The sequence below is a fragment of the Ananas comosus genome, linkage group 8 (genome assembly GCF_001540865.1).
Source record: "Ananas comosus cultivar F153 linkage group 8, ASM154086v1, whole genome shotgun sequence".
In the NCBI taxonomy this organism is placed as follows: Eukaryota; Viridiplantae; Streptophyta; class Magnoliopsida; order Poales; family Bromeliaceae; genus Ananas; species Ananas comosus.
The window spans coordinates 8,124,150-8,147,428 of record NC_033628.1 but is presented as its reverse complement, the minus strand read 5'-3'; the positions used below and the strand labels follow the sequence as shown (position 1 = coordinate 8,147,428).

Sequence of the window (23,279 nt, the reverse complement as noted above, 5' to 3'; positions counted from 1 at the left end):
GTTGAATACAAATAAAGATAGAACTTCAGATTTTATTGGGATTTTGTGTTATAGCAAGTGGATTTTGTTGATTTAGGAGCTAAGTTTTTGGGGTTGTTTGTTAGATTTTTGGGTTGTTGAGGAGGTGTTGAGCGTGTTTTCTTTTCCACTTTTCTTGGAGCTTAGCCAGGTAGGTACTCCGTCGCCGAAAAAGTTGAATTAACTCCTATGTCTATTTCTTGCATGCTTGATATGATTGTGACTTTTGGTTAGTGTTATTGTGGGGATATTATTATTCGGACATTTTTGTGATTATGTGAGGAGATTTCTGTTGGATGGGTATTGTCAGTATGATAAGCTACACATAGAATACCTTTTCCTCTTCTGAGATCATGTCTGTATATTGATTATGTACTGTTATATGTAAAGATTGAGAGAGGGCTAATGTGTCGTTGGACAGCAAACAGATAGTGTGACATGAGATTATAATATTAGAGGACACCCGGACAGTACTATTATGATCTTGTTGATCATCACATGTGACTACAGCATGCAAAAGCAAAATTGAGCTTGACAGAGATATGTGATATAATACTTGGTGGCGTCGCATTTGTCACGCCGCGGATTTGAATTACTTGGATACGAATCGCAACAACCGGCCACGAATATGAAGGAAGAGCCTTCGAAATTGGAAGGCATTAAGTAGATCCAAAGCCACACTCTTGGTCAAGGACTAAATAAAATAACTTGTTAATTAAAACGAAGCTGAACAATAAATAGTAAGTATCCAATTATAGTGAATAAGAATAAATAAATCGTTCTATTGGATCAAACTCTAATTAGAATAAACTAAGTGTCTATGAAATGAAATCTATCTAATGAGTCATTGCCCATCGATTATCTCACACGCCCCGACTCTCGTTACCTGCAATGGTAGATAACCAATAGTAAGTGCAACGCTTAACAAGTATTCTACTTTCAAGAATAAGCAGAAAATTTAAATTAAAACTGCAACAATTATAAGTCAGAGTGCCTTGACTCCATTGGTCTAACCATGAAAGCTACAATTATGTGTCGTCCGCCATCGGGAAGCGCATACAGAATAAATTCCTCTCTTCTGAGGTACCTGACCGCAATGGTCGTAAACAACAATTGATCATTTTAATGATAAATATAATAATGTGCAAGAGTAAATAAGCTACAACAGCCAATATATATCATAAAACTCACTCCGGTGTTCAAACTAGTAAACAAAACCGATAATAATCGTGCCCCAAACCCACTCGGATCTGTATATTTTCTACCGCTTATAGAAATGTAGCTATTTACTTTTATTAGCGCTAAAAAATTCATCACGGTTTAAGATTGTGGTTTCACACTACTAGCAGCACCTAGAACGACGAAAAGACCCAAAGCCCCTAAAATAAATTTTCAAGCAAACTCTTGAACTATTAAAAATTCTGTGAAAAATATACCATAAATATGCCCAATTAGACCGTATGATTACCCATATTTCCGAGAGGAGTCCAAAGACGCTTGAGTCACCCGATTCCGCCTTATAGATAAAATGTTATGCTTTCTTTACGAATTAGTCTCTGAAACCAAAACCGCTACTTACAGATTAGTCCCCTACTGCTCCATTAAGCCATTATTAGTTTTCAGAATTTGCTGCACCTGGTTTAACACTAGCAGTGTGCACCAGAGGCTTTTTCGGTCTATTTTTTCTCCCAAAACAAAGTTAGAACACACTAAATAATAATTAATTACATCTAAAAATCATTATTTTAGATTTAATCCATAAATATAGACTAAATTATCCAAAAATTAATGCGGTCCACTGTGAACCGGGTCCAGGCAGATATAAAATACTTTATCTGGCCCCTTCTATTCACTTCCGATCAAACCTCCTAAACCTACATCTTTTGAGCATGTGCGGCCACTAGCTCCATGGCCTCACTCGGCACAACACACGGCACTGACAGCATTTCGGCGGCACTGGCTGCCATAGGTGCGGTGGCGGCGGCCATGGAACAGAAGGTTGGAAAACAAAGGAGGTGAAAGAGAAAATGAAGAACGAGAGAAGAATAAAGAGGACTCACCTCTCTCGTTTTTCTGTCTTGTGATCGCCTGATTTGCTCCTGGTTGTTGTCGATCTTTCACATACCCGCGAAGAAGCCGGCCACAACGCTAGCCGTTCATAACCTCAAGCACATATTTATTGGTAAATATTAGGGCAATCATAATCTTAGTTTAATTAAAATTGGAGTTTAATTAATCCAAATTAAATCCAGTCAAATTGGCTTAATTCGATGGCACAAATAAATCGAAACTTATAATTTCGGGTTCGTCTCAATACAACAATCACGCCTGCATATTTAAAATTTTAATTTAATTTAATTGGGTACAGATATTACATCTCAAACCCTTTAAAAGAAATTTCGTCCTCAAAATTTACTCACCAAAATTTGGGAGAGCTGAGGATACTTGCTTCGTCTCTCTTCTTCAAGTTCCTATATCTCTGCATTCTCCGTGTGATGCCTCCACAGCACCCGTACCAGCTGGACCGTCCTTCTTGCAAAATCTTTTCCCTCCGATCCAAGATCCCGATAGGCTGCTCCTTGTACGAGCCTTGTGTAAACTCCGCCAGAACTAAGACACAAATCTTGGGTCACAATCAGAAATGATCGAGATAGTAACGCCATGCAATCGAACTATCTGCCCAATACAAAGCTTTGCCAGTTTCTCTAATGTCATATCGATTTTATGGCCAAAAAATGAGCTGACTTAGTCAACCTATCGACTATAACCCAAACAACATCATTACCATTTTCTACTTCTAGGTAAACTAGTAACAAAATCCATAGTTATATGCTCCCACTTCTACTCGGGAATTGGAAGTAGTTGAAGGAGACCGGTCGATCTTTGCATATCAATCTTGATATGTTGACAAGTTAAACATTTGGCCATAAATTCTGCAATCTCCCGTTTCATATTATTCCACCAAAAAGTGATATTTAAGTCTCTGTACAGTTTGGTACCTCCTGGGTGCACAGAGTATCTTGAATAGTGGGCTTCCTTCAGGATTTCATGTTTGAGTTCTGGATCCTTAGGAACATGAGCGATTTTCAAATTTCAAAGAGCCGTCGTCGTGACTTTTGAATTCTGATTGTGCACGTGATTCCATTACTTGTCGAATCTTCTGTAGTTGGGGGTTGTTCATCTGAGCAGTTTTAATCCTATCAATCAAAGTGGGTTGAACCCGTAAATTGGCCAATTGGACACCAGACCCATGGCTACATCGTAATTTTTCAATAACTCTAGTCATCTCCTTTGCCTTATGTTGAGTTCAAAATATATTTTAAGCTTTTATGATTTGTAAAAATTTCACACGATTTGCCATAGAGGTAACGTCTCCACATTTTTAGTGCAGAGAGTACCACTGCCAATTCTAGGTCGTGCTTGGGATAGTTCTCTTCAAATTGCTCTAATTGTCATGAGGCATAGCAATATTTTTCATTTTGCATTAGAATATATCCCAATCCCTTCTTTGAAGCATCACTATAAATAGTGAATTTCTCACCACTAACAGGCAAGGTGAGGATGTGCGCCGACACAAGTCGCTTCTTTAGCTCCTTGAAATTTTGCTCACACTCATCAGACCATTGAAATTTGACTCCCTTTCGAGTTAAACGAGTCAAAGGTACTGCAAATGCGAGAGAAGCCCTCTACAAATCTCCTATAGTATCCCACCAAACCTAAGAAACTTCGGATCTCGCTAACGCTAGTAGGCTCAGCCAATTAGCCACAACTTCTATCTTTTTGGTGAGGCCTTTCTGAAGCTAGAGATTTGGTTGACCTTTTATTGCTTTGTTCACTTTTTGAAAATGATTCTCTGTTCCTTTTCTTCGAAGTCGCATTTCTTTCTTTACGTGTTTGCCTCCACACAACATCCAAGGATTTTGCTCGGCCCACAACGTCGTCATAGCTATCCAAGTGTAGCACATCTAAACCGGTACGAATATGTGCGTTATGGCCTTCTTCAAACTTTTTGGCCTTAGACTCGTCGTCCTCAACGAGTATAGGAGCAAAGCGGGAAAATTGGTCGAACTGTGCCTCGTACTCCTTCACGGACATTGAGCCTTGCTTTAGATCAAGAAATTGTTTCCCAAGTTGTCGTAATTTGCTTACAGGGAAGTACTTGGCATAAAAGGCCGTTCTGAACATCTCCCAGGTATATCTCCTAGGGTCGCCCTTATGGATATGCAGTTCACTCTTCCACCAATTATTTGCACTACCGTGAAGCATATATGTTCCAAACCTTACCTTCTCCTTTTTGTCACATCTCATTGTTGTAAAAGGCTTTTCCATTTCCTCAACCCAAAGTTCTGCCTCATCTAGATTGGTGGTGCCCGAAAAAGATGAGGGGGCAGCTTTCTTAAATTCATTTATGGTCCTCGCACGGCACGAGGACCTGCTTCGGAAGAAACGGGAGGTGTGTGTTGTTGAAGTTGTTGCTGTTGGTTTGCATAAGCCCCATCATAGCTTGTAATAATTGTGCAACTGTAGGGCCCACCACGCTGTCTTGTTGCGTTTGGGGAACTGATGCTGCAGGCTAAGATGAATTTGTAGGCAAAGGTGGGGCTGTAGATGCCGCTATATGTTGAAGTAGATTTATTGGCGGAGGCAAATCTGCAGATTGAGGAGCGACTGGTGGATTTCGATTTGTGTTACCAGGCCTATGGATAGGCATGGTCCTCGGGTTGTTCGTTGTTTAGGCGCATACGATGATACTAGTGAGTCATCTAATGAAATAAAAGAACTAAGAAGTTAGGTGTAAATATACCAAGTATCAATAGAGTTCTATAGAAGAAACAAACTAAAAAATAACCTATTTCTACCCATCTCACACGTCCTAAGGTTAATCTCTCAATTCTATAACTTATTACCCTAGGACCTTAAACCTATCTCTAATATCACAATTTCTGTCATGCTCCAAATCCGAGACGTAATAGACGTCACATATTTGTAATTATTCAATCACAAATATGCAAGGCAACAAACAATGCTGATATCGAACAACATAATCTATCACGAAATCAAATTAAATATTTATCAGGTTTGAATCCATGAAACTATATCTATAGTTGAAAGTTCACAAAAATTTCGTAATAATTCTAACGAAGCAAAAATACTAAATGTCAGTCACTAAGTAAATTTAAACAAACTAAACTATCTAATTTTATTAACAATAGTTCGAAAACAAAAGAATTCTTAGTGTTTAGCGTCCACTCAGTCCCATCCCCTACAAGTTTATCAGACTCCATACCTGAATAAGCAACCATACACCACATTAGTTGGATTAAGCATGCAACCAAAATATTTTATAAATATTGAGTTGTAACTTTGTTACAAAAATAAATGTATTTCGCAAAAAAGCAAAGAGCGAAATTTAAACAAAAGCATTCTTATTCTAAAATTAGAATTTTAAAACGAAAGTCTCCGGTAACTAGCGACCTGTTGGCAAAGGTTCTAAGCACACATCAAAGGCACCCAAAGGCGCGATTGCAGAGCAAAACCACCTGAAGGTGTATCTGAAGGTGTATCTAAATAGCACTCGAAGGTGCATCACAAAATTGCACTCAAAGGCGTGTCACAAAATTGCGCTCAGTGGTGCATCACAAAATCGAAGCTAGTTTTTATCACAAAATTTTATGTCGACATGGCCAACATAACTATAGTAATATACCAAGAGACATCACATTTTGAGATTATTTACCCAGTCAATATTTTTTTAAAAAAGCAATTATCAAATACTAAATTTTGCCAAATAAGCACATAATCTAAAGTTCACATTTTCTTAAATTGCATAGCAATTAGAGCAAAACCTTTTAGAAATCTTTCAATGATTCGTAATTTATATAAGCATGCTTTACCCATTTGAAAAAAAGATCCGTGCAAAAGAGAATTTTTGTTTTCATAAGATATTGCTACAATTTTATCAAAAAATAAACAAACAAGCGTTAGGTCACTTACCTCCAATTAACCCGAGTATCGTTTCGTCAAACATCGGGTATCAAATTAATCAACGGAACCTAATGCAAGAACAAAATATCATTACAAGCGCAAAACATAAAATAGCCAAAGCTTACTAGGTTTCGATTGAGTTTCTAAAAAGATGTCCAATTCATCTAACATAGCATTAATTACTTCATAAGAAATATGGTGTTTAAAAGTAACACCTAACAAAATAATTCGGATGGGCTCAAAAGAGTAATAGCACAAGTCTAAATTAGCTGCAAAAAGGCCAATCTCATCGGAAAAAGACTTCGAAAATAGTAAGTTGAGGAATCTCAACTATCAATTAATAGGAAGAATTCTATGGGCTATATTATTCAAAAAGGTAGTGCAACACGAATAGGATTAAACTTTTAAAGAAAAAAATAAAATGAAGGCTTAAATGCTTGGAAGGATAATTTTCAAATAGGAACACATATGAACTACTTGTAATCCAAATAGGCCATCGGAAGCAAAATTCATATCTATATTCTCTTAGGCATTAAGTAGAACACTTGGTAGGCGTTCCAAATAACATATAAAATGTAAGAAATCTATACATTAGAATCTAATGGGTGTACAAAGATTCAAACTAATTTCAAAATTTTTATTCATTCAAGATCATAAATTTCAGATTCTAAAAAAAAATAGTTTTTAGATCTAAAATCTATCAAAAGATGGATACTTTGAAAAATAGACAAAAAGAGATAAAGAGAACAAATAGGAAACCTTTTCAATGACGAATACAATGACGAATGAGGTGCCTTTGACGAATAAAATGGCATTGGTAACGAATGAAATGACACCGATGGATAACAAGGAATGCGGCGGAGGCGGCGGCGTCGAAGGACGAGGGTCAAGGATCACACGAGAAAGAGAAGAGATCGCGTGCGGGTGAGGCATGCAAATAGAACAAGAGAGAGAGAGAGAGAGGGTGCTGTGTGGTGGGGCTGCCGTACAAGAAAGAAAAGTAAGGGATTGGGAGCTTTTTATTAATTTGGGCTGCAAAATTTCACCTAAACCCATCAGCTTTTAAGTTAAGCAAAATAGTCCTCTATAAAATAACAAAATAAAGTTGAAAGTAAAAAAAAACAAAAAATAAAAGAATGGGGCATTACGGGTGATGGCCCGTGTGCAAATTATTGAGGATTAATATATATAGATATAGATTCTCCTAACCTATAGGATTAATTAAAATGTCATAATATATCTCCTACAAAATAGTAGTCTCTGATTTGCGCGAAATCTTATCCGTTAAACTCATTGTAACATTTACAATTTGTCCATAAACTCGTAATACAATTTTTGCACTTTAGTCCTTGCAGTGTTACATATTTACATAATACAATCATAGTCACACTATGAAACATATAGTGTATTTGGCTACTAAATTGTACACTTCTATCCAAGGATTAAAGTGCCGCTCACTACCTGGCACGGTATGACACTGGCACGCTTCAATGCCGATACCTGGTACGCTTGCGTGCCGATGGATATGCATGACCTCCTACTGGCATGCTTTGACACAGACTTATTTTAATTTTTTTTTATTCCAATAAACTCTTATAATATTTTTTTGAAAGATTTAGTCAAATAATTAGGAATATTTGTTATGTGTAGCTTACTATACTCATCAAATAACATATTGGTAAGCCTTTTTGTATGTAAAGTACAACTATACCTGATAGAGAATAGGAATTAAAATACAATAATAAAATTCATAAGTGCAATAATTATTTAAATTTACATCTTTATAGAGAGATGACTGCTTAGTTCTATATAGATCGTCACGGTAGATCATATGTCATATTGTCATATGCAGATACAAGATTTACTTGACAATGTTGGTATAAATAAATTTTAAGTATCAATTGATTTAATTTAATTTTTAATTTTATCACCATTTTCAATCTTCTAATAAAAAAATAAAATTTTATGTTAGATGTGCTTCAAAATTTGTTTATCAAGTTTGATTTTTGTTCCCCTGATTCGCTAAACGCTTCGTGGTGTGACAAATTTTGATAAAATAATTTGCGAAGAAAAAGTAGATGTCAATGATTGGTTGCGGACTCGGACTGATATCGAGGGGGGTGCAGGGGGCGAAGCCCCTTGCAGTATGGATCAGATATGTAAATTTAAAATTTTCCTGTATAATGATTAAATCAAGTACATCTTTTTTCAACTTTTTATGAACTTTATAAGTTGCCTAATTTTATATTTTTTCAAAAAATAAGCTTTACAAATAAAAAATAGTAAAAATATATAAGCAAAAAATTAAACTATAATTTTTTTGACTTACTTAACAAGTAGATCTTCGGTTTGTAATGTCTTTGCCTCCTTTTTAAGAGACGAAGAAAAGAAAAAAAAGGGAGAAAAATAATTTTAGGAAAATACGTAAGAATTAAGAAGAAAAGAGAAGAGATCATAGGAAGATAGCCGGGCACAGAAGGAAGGGAGAGGGAAGAAAGAAAAAGAAGAGGAAGAAAAAGGAAGGGGGGGCCCGAGGAGGGGGGTAATCCAAAGAAAAAGCCAAATAAAAAAAAAAGTGCAACAAACCAAAAAAGAAAAGGAGTTTGGGGTGGNGGGGGGTGTCCTATCCGAGATGCTTCGGGTACCCAAAAAGAAAAAAAAGAAGCAAAAAACACAAAAAAAGGCCACGGCACGGCACGGCATGGCACAATGCCACCGCGTGATACCCGCGAGGGTACCGCAACATGGTCGCAGGGGGGGGAGGGTGTTTGGGTGCGAGACCCTCCCGTACCGTGCTCTCTTCTTGGGGGCACGGTACATGCCGCCCCATGTTGTACAGCACGGGGTGGCACTTTAAACCCTGCTTCTATCTCATCCACACTCAAATGGCCACGACTCCATATGCATGACCTCATAGGTTCAGTTTTGACTTGTAGTGATATCATGATCTTATCCCTATTAAAATCATCGAATAAAGCATTTTATTCCCTAAATCTTGCCAAACAAGGTAAAAAATGATAGGAATAATTAATTCCGATCAAAGCGGGTAATTCTAGCTTATTCTAGAATTACCCGTTAAGACCAATTCATCAATACCCCTGGAATTGTGGTATCCTAGAATTTATTCCATGGCATCATGTGGAACTGGCGCCTCGTACCACACGCCCGCCCACCCTCCTGCGTACCATGTGCCACCAACCTTCCTGTGTAACACCTCGTACCACGCTTTCATATTTAATATATATTATTTTCTATTAATTTAACCTAAGGTAAATTACTGTACTCCTAATTATTATTGTATTTTATGTAATATTTTTTAAATTACCAATTAAAATGTAATTTATTCCAAGGTAAGATTTAATACAATTATTATATATTTTATGAACCCATGTGCATATTAATATTACATGTAAAGGAGGCATTCACAAGGGCAATATTGGCATTTTAGAAAGTATCAATCTACCTTTTTTAGTATTCTCTAACTCTTATCATAAAATTAACCAAACAAAAATTTGCTTATTCTTTGGAATAAGAGAATTTCGTACCAAACATACATTTCATTTTATTCCTCATTATCCTACAATACATCCTAATCTCAAGAATAAAAAATATTATCCCCCTAAACACTATTCCATTTCCAAATGCAGCCTTTGAGAATAACCAACCGCGCGTCATTCTGTAGGCTCTCACAATCCATTAGTGATGCCTAGTAGCATATATTGGCAATCCGATAAAACCAAATAACGGAACCTCTAGGTGTAGTTAGCATGTGATGCAATTTTTCTACTGTAAGTCTTGACATAGTAGAGATTATGGTAGCTCGTCAAATCCCATCACCAATCATATGTAAATTTTATTTGACCTTAGCTTATGTGGTATTCCAGGAAAAACTTCTTTCTGATATATCAATCTACTTTGGCCAGAGATTTCCTAAACTAGGTCCTTATAAATTACATAGGACTGTAACCTTTCCATTAAGGACAACAGATCCTTTTGAACACTTCTATTCTTGTAGACCTGCTGTAGCCAACATGCACTAATGGAAGATGTTGGCTAATTTTTGAGATATTGTGCAGTCGAACTACAACAACCGTATAAGTGAGTAGTCGAGGTTCCGCAAGTCAAAGAATCAAAAACGCAATTGCATCATCAAGAATGTCACTGACAAGTAGGTTACCATCTGACTTCTCGTGTTGGTCATGCTTGGTACTCTTTTTCTTAACAGCTACCTGCACATCAACTCTTGTGTCTCCACTGTAGAGAAGGAAGTTTCTAATGCGCCAATCTCAGTGGATGCACCACCGTTCCTATGGTGATCCATCGATCAAGAGCCTTTATGAATTAACCACCAATAACACACGTTCCAAAATTTCAACTCTTGAGAACACGTGCACTCATCTTGTTAATACTTGGACAATTCACGAACACATAACAGAATGGAATAAAAACTCAATATATATATATATATATANTAGATATATATATATAATATTAAATAAATGTCCAGTACAATTAGACAACCACTAGTATAATGTGCATCGGCTTATTAGCTATTAGCGCATACTACTAACAGAGTAAACTCAAAACTAGAAATTGCCTCAAGAGTAGAAGGGCTGTTGCCTAAGACAGGAGGATTAGAAAGAAAAGTCTTGAAATGATTGAAGATCTGATCCTTTGCAATTGGAGTAGAGCTGTTAGAAAATTTGGAAAGACGAATAGGGAAAAGCAGTCAACAAAAGTAACATGACGAGGAATGTACACTTTACCAATACCTGGATAAAGGCAATGAAAAACTTTATGTTTGTCAGCGACTTCCAAGAACACACAAGGAAAAGAGTGAGAAGAGAGTTTGTGACTCGTAGTGTCCTGCAGATTAGGCTAATATAGTGTCCAAAAAACTTTAATCTATTGCAAGTCAGGAGGAGAGTGGCCATGTAACATATAATAAGGAGATTTGCCTTGTGAAACAATAAGAGAAGGAAGGCGATTTATTAAAAATACGGCAATATGAATTCAATCAGCCTAAAAAAGAATAGGCATGTGTGATTGAAAAGAAGACTTCGTACCGCATTTGCCAAATGTCTATGTTTTCTCTTAGCAACACCATTCTGTTGGGATGCGTAAGGACATGAAATTCTATGAAGTATACCACTTTTGAAAATAGCTTGGTGAATTTTCCATTAATCTACTCCCTACTACCATCACATTGAAAGAATTTAATTGTTGTTTAAAAAAGTATTTTCAACCATTACTTTGTATTCCAAAAATTTGTCAAGTACTTCATGTTTAAATGTCAAAAGAAAGATCCATGAATACCTTAAAAAATCATCCACAAAACATACGTAGTATTTAAAACCAGAGACAGAATCAACAAGAGCTTGCAACACATCACAATGAATAAGTTGAAAAGAAAAAGTGCAACGGGATTCAGATTCATGAAAAGCTAGTTTTACACGTTTTCCAATGTTGCAAGCATCGCATTAAGATAGCTTTAATTCAGAACTACTATTGGCAAAAGTTTTATTTCCTCTAACAAACTTAGCTAAAACGTCTTGACTAGGATGTCCTAGCCTCCTATATGACTTCACACCGAATTTGGGATTGCATATTGAAGGAGAGAGTTGTGTATAAATGTAGTGTTTTGTATGCATAAAAGATATGGAAAGAGTTACATCCCAATGGGAGTGTAAAAACTACCGTCACATGTTGGAAAGAGCTACTATTCCGGTCGTCTGGTAATTACGTGCAACTATCATATGAATTTAATGCATACCATAAGTAATCTAATATTTTAAAAAAATCTTGATTGGTGTACAGTGGGATATGCTAAAAGAAGCTCAAAGAGCAACCTTCTGGTTACATATGCTGCATTCATCTAATTTGAAGATTTATTTGTGAAATTTGAGTCATATAGGAATTTCCATTTATTATCTTCTTGAACCATTATGTCTTGATAGTTTTATTACCTTTAGATTTTGTTTGATGGTTTAAAGTCAAAAAATGCAGGTAATAAGAATTTTTTATAGACTTTTATCTCAATATTTGGAGTATTTATTATAAGATTTACAACTTTTGTGAACTTAATGTGATTTGAAGCATTTTTGTGTAAAGTTATAGTGTTTAAATACTAAGATGATTCATTTTTGTGGATTTTATTGGTCACATATTTTAAAATTTAAAATTTTGAAACTTGGATGCGTTTTCTTTTTAAATTTTTAAGGTTGATGGGTTCAGGTTCTGGACTTTGCTGGTGGAAGTCTGGAATCCGAACAGGGGATTTTCATGTTCTGCATGGAAATCAAGACTTCCCATAGAGAGTCCAAATTTTCCGCTCGACTACTTGATCTTCACTTGATCTCTCTCCCAACTTCCTTTTAAACTTTCTCAAACTTCATCCTCTCTCTATAAGTATTTTCTTTTCCAAATCTTGTTGAATTTCTAAGATCTGTTAAGTTTTTTATTTCTTCATCATGTTTGTGCTTCTCTAACTCTAGTGTTTTATCTCACTAGTTCTTTCATGGTTTTTGTAGTAAACTTTTCTGAAAATTGGTTTGTTTTTATGGTTATGCATGCTTCTAATTATTTTTCTAGGTTTTTTAACCAACTTTATCACGAGATTTAGGGATTTCATCTTCCAACTACTATCTTTTGTGCTTTTATGACAAATTTTTAGGGTTTTTGCACTGGTCTTCAATTTTTCTGCTTCGTTGTGAAATTTTTGTTAGAAATTATTGGTTGCTTATTCAAACATGCTTTTTAAGGCCTTGGAGACATTATCTTTCTTTATCGTGATCTTATGACCAAAATATATATTTGTGCTTTCAGGAAAATTAACCGGAATTACCTACCATGTTGTCATCTTGATTCCTGGTGCTTGTGGTGCTCATGGTTGGAGGGACTCGTGGTCGAGGGCATGGAAAGAAGCCTCAAGTGACTAAGAGGGCACGGCCTGAAATTGATGAAGAAGAAGCCTCTAGCAGTGAATATACTGCTATTGATGATTTGAGAGCCGAATCTGTCGAATTGTCTGATCTTGAGCCTTCACCACCTCAAACTAGCTCGGCTAAAAGAAAAGGAAAATCTCTTGATAGTTATGCAAAAGGGAAAGAAAAAGCTCCAGTGTCTGCTCATAAAAAGAAAGGAAATTTTATTCACAAGTGACCTTCTCAGAGCAGGAACATGAACGATGCACGAAGTTTGACGACGAAAGTGCACTGTCGAGTCAGAGGCGCCTGGATCTTTATGGCAAACGACTTTGTATTGGGGAGCGTTGTGTGGATGTTGCGGCTTTGATGGATGCAGCTCCTGAGTTTTCTACACTGTTTGAGCTAGCCAATCTTGGACCAATTTGTTCTTTTGCTGAACAAGGTGGATACTGTCTGGAGTTGATTCGATCTTTCTATATGAATGCCAGGCATGTTCACGATCAACCTGGAAGTGGAGTCTACAGTTTTGAGACAACGGTTCGTGGAGTTGCACTTACTATCACTCCACATACTATTGGTGCAGTGTTTCAACTTCTAGCGGACACTAGTGGAGTCTATTATCTTCATGGAGGATTTGATGCTTCAGTTGATTGAAGGTAGTTAATGGTGTATGTTTACCTGGTACTCAGGGTGCTAGAAATTCAGTTTACTCGAAGGAGCTGAAACTGAGTATCAATTTTTAAATTTCATTGTGGATTACAACATTCTACCAACAATGAATACCAAGATTGTTCGTTGGGATCGATTGTTGTATATGTATTTGGTTGGACATCCGGCTGAAGCTGAAGGTTTAAACATCAACGTACCTTTCCTCATATGGCATCGGATGGCTCGCGATGTGAAATCTTCCAGTGCGCATGAATGATTACCGTATCCAATGTTGATTATGCGGATTCTGCGACCACATTGTGTTGATACTTCATGTTCGACTTATGAACAGTCTTGGCACGATTGATGCTTCAACTGTTGCCAAGTCAGCTCCACCAAAATCACCTCAGCCAGCAGCAGCGTCCATTAGCGCTCCTGCTCAGCCCTCCGGTTCTTCACTATCAGATGATCCAACTGGTAGAATCACATCTCTCTACAAGGAGCAATGGAAATTCTACATGGAGCAACGAAAGTTCTATAAGGAGCAACGAAAATTCTACAAGGAGCGACAAAAAATGTCAAAGAACCTTAGCAAAGTTTCCAGGATGATTCAAGCAATTTTCGACAAGCTGGGCTGTCGACATGATCATGTTCATGCTCCAGAATGGGATTCTGAGTATTCTGAGTGATGTTGCGATGCCTCGTACTTCATGTTATCTAGGACTGCATTGTATGTAATTTTTAATTTGGGTACATTGCATTAGTTGCATTGTAGTTTACTTTCATGTTTACTTTATGCTTCGAATGTCTGTTTTGTCTGGATTATCACTTTCTATTATGCTTTTTGGTATTTCCTTTGTTGTGGTATTTTGTGTTGTTATTGGGATTTCGCTGACAAAAAGAGGGAGCCAGTGAACACAACATGCAAAGGGAAAATCTTGATTTTTAATGTTATTTCACGGAGATTGTTTCTTTGCTTCTTTTCACAGGGCGTATCAGACTTCAAAACTCTTATTAAGACTTCAAAACTCCCATTGTGTTAAAGTGATAAAGTCTTTTGTGTTTTGGGAACAATCATGCGAGGAGTTTATTGTTTGGTGATTGTGATGAGCGCTGTTTGTTTTATCTTTGTGAGGTGACTGCGGTGGGTGTTTTCTTGTAAGTTTGGGTTTTGCCACGAAATAGCCGAAGGGGGAAATTATTAGAGATTTATTTGTTGGTGCATTTCACGTGGTTTGAGTTTTAAGTCTTGGAGAGTTCGTGATGAGAAGATCATTTTTGAAGACTCGAAAACCTATAATTCACGTTCCCAGTGCTCGGTAAGTTAAGATTAGTGTTCATGGTGATTTTAATGCATATTTACAACTTTGGAAGTTATTTACATTGTTTTAAGTTGGATTTAAAATTCTGTTCTATGGAACTTTTCTACCTTGGAAGTCCTTAAATTCCATCCGATGCCTGGAAACCGAACCACGGATTTCATGTTTTTACATGAGAGTCTGGGCTCCACATCTGAAGACTGAAACCAGAACCATGTTCAAGTTTCTTAAAAGGAAGTCTAGACTTTTTCTTCGAAGTTCGGAACCTGAAAGCAGTTTCTCTATGGTTAAGCAAATTATGTATTTGCATGTGTTCTTATAATTTCCTCATGCGACTCATATAGTACAAAACCATTTATACATGTGGACTTTCTACTTTATCTTCCAACCCTCAACAATCATTCAAAATTATACCACCTTTCTGAACCTTTATACATCTTTTCACATTCTTATTTTTTAATCTTTAATTCAAGAGCAAACTCTCTTGAACCCACCACTTCTGTTGGTGTATATGAGTAGTATGCATGCATTTTATGAGAATACATGTACTTAGTAGTATTTTACCATCTTTTTGGACTTAGATTAAATGCGTGAGAATCTTTCTATTTTTAATACAAAACAATTGTTACTTTGTTCCCCATTTCTCTTGTTCTTCCNACAACACAACTACTTGCCTCTATCTTCCACACCGTCTTCTTCTCTAAAGGAAGCCTTGCAACGCACCACATAGAGCAAGATCCAAGTCGTGCTTCTCAAATAGTGCATTAAGAAGACTACTAACCCAAAGTTATACCATCTTTTTGGACTTAGATTAAATGCGTGAGAATCTTTCTATTTTTAATACAAAACAATTGTTACTTTGTTCCCCATTTCTCTTGTTCTTCCTTCTCAAGTATAGTATAACTTTGGGTTAGTAGTCTTCTTAATGCACTATTTGAGAAGCACGACTTGGATCTTGCTCTATGTGGTGCGTTGCAAGGCTTCCTTTAGAGAAGAAGACGGTGTGGAAGATAGAGGCAAGTAGTTGTGTTGTTGGACTCGGGGTGGAGATTCTCAACCAATCTAACTACAAAGTTTGGAAGTCGTGTTTCGAGTCATACGTTGTCGACGAAGACCTTTGGAATGTCCTTGACAGTGGATTTTGATAGGCTCTGGCAAATACTCTTGAGAAAGGGAGGCCTTGAAGAGATGGAAGACTGAATGCAAAGGTGGAGTTCATCTTGAAGAGGTCCATCTCTCATGACTTGTTCGAGAACATTATTGTGTGCAAGTTTGTGCAAGAAAGTTATGAGACTCTAGACGGGTTGATGAATAAAAAGAATAGTGCTTGGCTACAACTACTTGAGAATGATTTAACTAACACCATTCAAGGTAATCTCTATCTCTCAATATTTTTTGAAGGTAAAAAAATCTTTGTTCGGAAATTTCGCATTGGATTCTGACGAGCCTATTTTGGAGACGCAAATAAAAAGTTATATTATTCGCAATCTCAACAAGGAGTACCATGCTTATGTTACCTCTATTCAGCGGTGCCAAAGGCAACCTTCTTCAATGGAGTTTGAGAATCTTCTTGCTTCACAAGAGTTCCTCTCTCGACAAATGGACGGGTGTTTTGTTTCGGTGGGCAATGGGGACATCTTGTTCACCAGAAATAAAAAGGGTCACAACAAAGAGGAGAAGAAGAATAGAAAAAAGATGGAGAGTTTACTTTTAATGGCAAGAGAAAGTGGAAGAAAGTGATCAAGTGCTATTGATGTGGCAAGCTAGGCCATGTCAAGAAAAATTGTTGAGTCAAATTGAAGATCGGGGACATTACTTCATGGTGGAGTCTTCTTCTATTGGAGCCTCGGCCTCTATTAATTATAATTGTGGCTCCGGATGCGGTCATCATCTCACCAGCAATGACTCTAAATTCTCTAGGCTTCGATGACACGAAGGCAATGATGGTATCATTATGGCGGATAACATCATTCACTCGGTAGAGTAGGAAGGTCCTATTACCATCAAAGGCAGCAACAATGACAATCCTATCATTCTCAAACATGTGCTGAGGATGAAGAAGAATCTTTTCTCTCTTGCAAATGTCATGGACGCGGGACACAACACCTTGTTTGGGCCTAAAGATGTGAAGTTTCTCAAGAACATCACCGACTTATAGATGGAGATAGTTCATACCAGTGCAAGGGTAAATGATTTGTTTGTCTTATTTTCTTCTATTTTCTTCTTCTTATGTTGATAAGATGAAAACAAATGATCGGGCTGCCATATGGCATGCAATTTGGAACACCTTAGTATGGATAAGCTCAAGGTTATGGTGTCAAAAAATTTGGTGAATGGGCTGCCATATGGCATGCAATTTGGAACACCTTAGTATGGATAAGCTTAAAGTTATGGTGTCAAAAAATTTGGTGAATGGTTTGCCTAATCTTGCTACCTTTGGTAGTGATGAATTTTATGAAGGACGTCAATATGGAAAGGCACATCGGCTTCTATTTAACAAGTATGTACTCAGCTCCTATTACATGTTGTTTGTTGATGATTTTACAATTGGGTGTATTTTGTCAAGGAGAAGTCCAAGGTATTCTCTAAGTTTATAGAGTTCAAAGAGACCGTTGAAGGTGTGCTCAACCGTAAGATCAAATGTTTGCGTACCGACAACAGTGGCGAGTTCACTTCAAATGAGTTCTTCTCTTTTTGTCACCAACAAGGAATCAAAAGGGAGCTCTTAGGGATGTCAACGGGTCGGATTCGCGGCCGGTTTTCAAAAACCCGAACCCGAACCCGACTCCAAATCCGAAACCCGAACCTGAACCCGAACCCGAACCCGAACCCGAACCCGAATCCGACGGATTTTAAAAATCCATATCCAAACCCGAACCGGACCAAAAACTCGAAACCCGAACTCGAAAACCCGAACCCGTATACGGAACAAACCCGAACCCGACCAAAAACCCGAAACCCGATTCTCCAAGTTTCAAAATTTCGAAACATATCATACAACAAACTAAAGTTCTAAAATACATATTCAAGTACACTATTAAGTATTTATGCCATATAATAGCTACATCCAAATATGAAAAATATAAACTTAAATAATTAAAAACAGTAATACAATTTTCAAATATTTAATAAAAAATTTCTAAAAAAATAAAAAATTAATAGTTCCTGTCACGCCCGGGCTTCAGCGGAAGCTTACTCGGTATGCGCACAGACCTGCCATATACCCAGAGTATACAAGGCGTCTACAATAGACATGTTAGAAATAGCATAAAGAAATAGAAGCATCTAACATGATATCAGAGAATATGACAAATACTACTCTCTAAACAAGTAGAACGGAAAATATAATACTAACATAAACAACTCCCAAAGTAATACATACATCCAGCGGTCACAAAAACAACTAAAATACATGTGGTGGTCTCTATACAATGAGTACATAAACCTCTCCAGCTCACTCAAACATAGAGGTGATCACCTAGCGATAACTCCGGCTATGTCTAGCTAGATGTGACCCCCTTACTCCGATCCCTAGCCTCTCCCGCTGTGGATGGCTCTGAAAATAGAACAACAACAAATAGGGCATCAGAAATATTAGTCAATAGTTCCCAGTGGGTAAGCCGCCGACGTCAGCGAATTACACCACTAGGTCCCTGAGGCACAAAGTAAACATGTACACTATAACATGATATGAACATTAAACAATTAATGAATACTAGAACTGTTATGCCTCTAATGCAAATAATAATATGCAACAAGTATAAAACTACTCTAAATAAGTAAGCATGCTAGAATATATCTATGAATGTACACTATCTAGTAATGATTATTTAATTAACACATTTAGTTATCTTTACCCAATTTACAAGGACCTACACATGCGTAGTCCGGCTTGCGCCGCGCCTAATGGCCCCGTGGTAGTATAAACTTTCCACGGTAATCCACTTCGATACTCAATTCTGCACGGGCGAGCATGATGTCGCGTAGGCCAACTCTGGAGTGCCGGTTTATAGGGAGTGACCCTCATAAGTATGTGCGAATGAGCACAATGGCAAATAAGTATGATCCACAATACAAAACTCTCAATCATCATGTCTAAAACATGGCATATCCTCTAACGACTCATAGGTTGGAGTCTAAGTCCCAATGTCAAGTGCTAGTTATTTAACTAGGTTATAAACATTAACATGAAATTCATGCTAGCTCTATCATATCAATGACCTTTTTAACTTGTCTACACAAGTGTGCTAGATGATACATGTTTCATGAATTTAATGCATACTACTCTCTACTACATAAAGATATATCTTTGCCACATGATATATGTATATTTAATACATCCAATAACTCATTTATGATGCTACTAGCATATATACATATATATGCTTTCCAATTTCATAACACTAACAAGAACATAGGGAAAGTTTATCCATTTCAGTGAGGTCAAACCCATCGAATACATGTCGACTCCTTCCGATTGATTGAATGAAGAAGCTCTCTAGCCTTCAAGCACTCTAATAACCATTTTAGATTAATTAGGAGCTTTTACAAAGCCTCCTACCAAGAACCTGAAGAATCCACTTAACATAGGTAGAATCATACCTTATATAGAGCAAAACTCTAATCCACACTTCACTTCAGGTTGGACCCTCCAATACCAACCTAAAAGAAGGTTAAATACTCAGCCAAATGAGTTCTACAACTAAGCCAAGAGTTAACCAAAAGCTAAACTCTAAATCAACCAAAAATTATATATATGGTAGCAATTAAGAAGCTAACCTTTCAAAACTCCAAGCCAAGCTCACCCTTGAGCTAAGATTGAAAACTATATTCTCAGAATATCTCCTTCTTCACTTCCACAGTTCTTTCAAAGCTTTTAAGACCAGCTAGCATGAAGAGGAGAAAAGAAAAGAACTCAATTCCATCACTTTCCACCTAAAAATTGGAATGGAACCTAGAGAGAGAAAGAGGAAGGCTTATCCTGTTTTCTCCAAGCTCAAGCACAAAGAAACTAGCTGGGGGTCGGTTTGGGGATTAATAAGGATAACCACAGTTGCAAAATTACCAAAAACCCCTTTACAAACTCAAACTGCCGCATTGAGTACCGATACTCAGGTTGAGGTACCGGTACCCGGCACTTAAATAGCTAAAACCCGAGCGCTGGATAGTTGAGTTTAATACGGTGTACCGGTACTAGCTCATTGCAGTACCAGTACCCAGCTCCAATTTCTCAAACTCGAGAGTTACCCAATCTAGCAACCCTCTAAGGTACCGGTACCCCAATCAGTTACCGGTATTCAACACTCAAAACCTGAAATTTACAGGTTTAGTGTCAGTAACCCATCCTGGCGCTTAGAATACCTATGTTCAATGCCAGTACACTCACGACAATCCTCAAAACAGCTAGAATAGTTTTAATTACTATTCTAACACTAGAACATTGCAATTTGCTAAAGTTCAGTGTACTACATTCTTCCCTCCTAAAAAGGAGTTTCGTTCATGAAACTAGAAATCAAGTATCTCATGCCTCAATCTGAAAAAGATGGAGATAGTGCTCTTGCAATGCACTTTCTAGTTCGCAGGTGGCTTCGCGCTCGTCGTGGTTGCTCCAAAGTACTTTCACATAAGGAATATCATGATTCCGAAGCCTTTTCACCTCACGAACTAAAATTTGCACTGGTCGCTTCTCGAAGCGCAAATCCTCGTAGCTCTACTGGTGTAATATCTAATACATGAGCTAGATCGAAAATGTATTTCCGAAGTGCTGAGACATGAAATACATTATGCACCCCTGATAGGTTCGGCGGTAACGCAAGCCGATACGCTACCGGGCCAATACGCTCCAACACTTCATAGGGTCCAATGAATCAAGGACTTAACTTTCCTTGAATACTAAATCTTTTGATCCCCTTTGTCGGCAAGACTTTCAAAAAGACGTGGTCTCCCACTTGAAATTCTAATTCTCATCGACGTTTATCAGCGTAGCTTTTCTGCCTACTTTGAGCTGTAACTAATCGCTCTCGTGCAAGTCGAATCTTAGTTTCAGCCTCCTGAAGCACATCTAGACCCAACTTCAGCCTTTCACCTACTTCACTCCAATGAAGTGGTGATCTACACCTCCTGCCATAGAGGGCTTCAAACGCGCTATTTTAATGCTTGCTTGATAACTGTTGTTATAAGCAAACTCTGTCAGAGGTAGATACTGTGGCCATCCGCCCTAAAAATCTATCACACAAGCCCGAAGCATATCCTCAAGAATCTGAATAGTACGCTCAGGCTGCCAATCACTCTGGGGGTGGAAAGTAGTGCTAAAATCCAGTTGAGTGCCTAATGCGTCGTGCAGGCTCCTCCAAAAATGTGATACAAATAAAAAATCTTAATCTGATAAAATAGAAGTAGGCACTCCATGCAGTCACACAATTTCATCAAGGTACACTTGTGCGATTTTCTCCCCCGTCCAAACAATGTGAATCGGAATGAAATGGGCAGATTTTGTCAATTTATCCACGATTACCCAGATCGCGTCGTGACAAGCTTGTGAGCGAGGCAAGCTCACAATGAAATTCATGGTAATCCTTTTTCATTTCCACACAGGTATAGGCAAACTCTGAAGCTTTCCCGCTGGTAGTCTATGTTCAACTTTTACCTGTTGACATGTCAAACATTGAGCTACAAACTCTCCAATCCCCTTTTTCATTCCGGGCCACCAATATACTAATTTCAAATTCTTGTACATCTTTGTACCTCCTGAATGTAGAGCATAAGGTGCACGATGAGCTTCTATCAAAATTTCCTTTTTAATGCATGATTCCGCTGGTACACAAATCCAATGGCGAAATCGCAATAATCCTTGATCATCCACATGAAAGTCACTGGTATATCCTTCAGTGATCTTCAATCGAATCTTTTGCAGTTGTTCATCAAGAACTTGCTTTTCCTTTATTCTATCCATTAGAGTAGGCTGTACCACCAAAGACATTAGCCGTAAAGGCGTATCGGGAGTCACAACTTCTAGTTCCAACCGTTTCATCTCCACGGTGGTTGCGATGCTATAAGCATTGCCAACTTCTCAGTCGATTTGTGACTTAAGCCATTCACCACCACGTTCGCTTTTCCTGGGTGGTAGAGAATCGTCAGATCATAATCCTTGAGCAATTCTAGCCATCTGCGTTGTCTCAAGTTCAATTCTTTCTGGATAAATAAATACTTTAAACTCTTATGATCTGTGTACACCTTGCATTTGTAAGGAAGTGAATTCTCGAAATACGAGAGTTGAACTTTGATTCAAATCGACCGAGTGTTAGTTTGGTACACTTCGGAAAGGCCGAAGGCGTCAAAAAGTGTTTAAGTGCGTTGTAGAGGGCCTCGGAGAGCAAGCTAGTGCAAATCTGCACAATCGCAGAAGTTGCTCTCGGGGACTGGTCCCTGGCGGGAGGGACCGGTTCCCTTACGCATGGTGTGTGGCAGGAAAATGCTACGCACAAGTTTTGCTCTCAGGGTCCGGTCCCTCAGGAGGAGGGGACCGGTCCCCGTACGAGTAGAATGGGCAGAATAGCTCTGCCCGCAAAATTTGCTCTCGGGGACCGGTCCCTCTAGGGAAAGACCGGTCCCCGTAGCTCGAAAATGCTCAGGTTGGGCTATGCATAACTTGCATTGTTGAGGGGGTTTTGAGCAATTGTGCATGTGTGGGGTTAAGTGGAGGGTGGCCTTTCTCTCTTCTTTCACTTTTCCTCTAACCTAACCCTAAACCTAAGCTCTCTCTCTCTCTCTAAGCTCTCTTTCTCTCTCTCTAGAAGGTGGGAAAAGAGGAGAAATTGGTGGAGATTAGGGCAAGAAGAAGGTTCTTTATCTTCTTCCTTGGCTTGGAGGCTTGGGAGGAGAAGCTTGTGAAGGTAAGCTTCTAAGTTTTAATGGTGAATTTCTAGGGTTTGCATCTTATACTCTAGAGTTAGTTTTGGTTGAACCCTGGGGTGCTAGTGAGTTGATTATTGCATGAATCAAAGGTGGTATTGATGTGTTCTTGCAATAGTTATCACCGAGGGCTTCAAAATGGGTTTTTGGTAAATGGTAGGGTTTGATCCAAATTGATCGTGTATAAACCTAATTGTTAGGTGTTTAAATACGTTGGCGAAGACGGTTCGACAATCCGTCGAGTCGGTGTAAAGATATCGGCAAAAAGGGGGCGGTCGAAGTTTCGTTTTCACCTGGAAGGCCGAGGCGACGTCGTAGAATCGCCAAATCGTGTTCCTAGGATCGCGGTATCACAAAAAAGTGGGGGTGTGTCATCCCGAAGCATCTGAGCTTCTTTCTATGTCTTAGTGCATTGTCGACTTGCATGTTGTATATTGTTATGCATTATAAGATGATGACATATGCATTCCTA

General features: G+C 38.0%; 1 long non-coding RNA gene across 3 annotated transcripts; it reads right to left on the bottom strand.

The window, feature by feature from the left end:
• Positions 714-6,976, bottom strand: LOC109713678. 3 transcript variants are annotated; one of them, XR_002217140.1, is made up of 7 exons: positions 6,763-6,976; positions 6,013-6,071; positions 3,018-4,781; positions 2,439-2,628; positions 2,079-2,181; positions 1,033-1,105; positions 714-904 (listed from the first exon to the last, which is right to left on the bottom strand). It is a non-coding gene; the product is annotated as an uncharacterized LOC109713678 (long non-coding RNA). The 3 variants fall into 3 exon arrangements; XR_002217139.1 differs by having other exon boundaries at positions 2,439-4,781; XR_002217141.1 differs by lacking the exon at positions 3,018-4,781.